Source organism: Cavia porcellus, unplaced genomic scaffold (assembly GCF_034190915.1).
Source record: "Cavia porcellus strain 051 isolate PalLab524CR breed Dunkin Hartley unplaced genomic scaffold, mCavPor4.1 scaffold_14, whole genome shotgun sequence".
In the NCBI taxonomy this organism is placed as follows: Eukaryota; Metazoa; Chordata; class Mammalia; order Rodentia; family Caviidae; genus Cavia; species Cavia porcellus.
Genome location: NW_026947497.1, coordinates 49,149,205 through 49,150,883, shown reverse-complemented (window position 1 = coordinate 49,150,883; position 1,679 = coordinate 49,149,205).

Here is a 1,679-nt window from a genome sequence, read left to right as displayed (position 1 = left end):
TATTTTAAGAATATAAATATTGAAAAGTGTCACAGCATGGTGGGTAGAAATGGCACGATGTCTGTGGATTAAAAAAATAAGAAATAAAAATGTGATGTTGGTTAGCAGAAAGGAAAAGACAGTCAGTATTAAAAGTGTCCTGGATTTGTTTTGAAGATCAAGCCAGAGAAAGAAAATTTTAACGTCTTTTTATTATGATGAGTCTTATTTGTTGCCTTTGTCTCCTGCAAAATAATAAAAGTGCTTGTTTCCTTTAAAGCCCACTCTCGCAAACCTTTGTAAGGTATTGTTTTGTCCCTGATTTCATTTTTGCCAGCTTGCTTTGCATGTGTGCCTGCCCCCTTATCTCCTCGGCCACCTTGCTCTCCTTTGTCATCAGCTAAATCCTCTTCCAGCTGTTCTCTTGTGGAATCAGAAGGGAGAGGAACGTGTTTTTCTCTTACTGACAGCTCAGAATGATTTACATTTCAACAAAAGCAAACCCAGGAAAATAGAAAGGAGAGGAAAATTATTCATGTTCACATTTATTTTTGAAGCATCTGTCATGTCCCAGGAATGGTAGACACATTAAAATATATTTTCTCATTTGATCTTCCCACCAGCCCTTTGGTGAAGGTCACAGAGTCCCCATTCTAATGCAGCAGCACTTAAGCTCAAGGAGGGGCATTAATTTCCCCAGAAGGACATGACTAATGACAAGGAGAGTTAATGTTTGACTTCAGGTCTTCTCCTCCTGCTCTTGTACTTTCAGTTTGACACTTTTATTCCCTGGACTTTGAACAGAAACATTCTTACTTGAAGCATTCTATGCCTTCCCTCTAACTTTTCTTCACTCTGTGGAATGTATTCCTTGGGTTGAATTTGAGGTTTTCTCCATAAGATACGGTATTGGATTTTCATCTCAAAGACCAAAAACCTGAGGAAAACAACTTAGAGGAGGAAAGGTTTACTAGCTCACACCTTCAGAGATTTCAGTCCATTATCATCTAACTGAAGTGTGGTTAGGGAGACCCCCCCATGGAGGGGTGTGGTAGAGGAAGAGAGGCCCTCGTGGGGGGATGTGGGACAGAAGAAGGGAGATCATCGTGGGGGAGGTGTGATAGAGGAAGGGAGACCATCATGGGGAGGGCGGGGTAGAAGAAGGGAGACCATCAGGGAGGAGGGTGTGGTAGAGGAAAGGATACCATCATGGTGGGAGGGTTTTGCAGAGGAAAACTTCTCACTGCATTGAAAGCTAAAAATAGAAAGGAAGATAAAAGATACAGAAGGGATCAGGGAGAAGGATGGTCCCCAAGGTAACCTCTTCAGGATCCACTTCCTCTCTCCAGGCCCTGCTGTGTCCTTGTTGTTCAGTCCCCTCCAAACACCATTGCCATGAGGAACAAGACTTGACATGAACTTTTGAGGGATGTTTCAGATTCAAATATTCATAATATCTAGGTGAGCTAGGTTTTCCCATGTCAAGAGTGCTTACTGAGTGCTCCACCACTGCCTTTCTGGGACAGCCTAAATGGAATATTCCAGAAGTAATGAGTCTGGTTCTCTGTGGTGGGGTGGGACTGAGGCCTGGAGTGTGTGCCAGCGTGCATCTGCTGTGAATAGTGAGTCATTTAGCTAATGCCTCAGTCAACCATCTGGGGCCATAGGTGTCAGTGAATTTTTCTCCTTGTTTTTGGGGA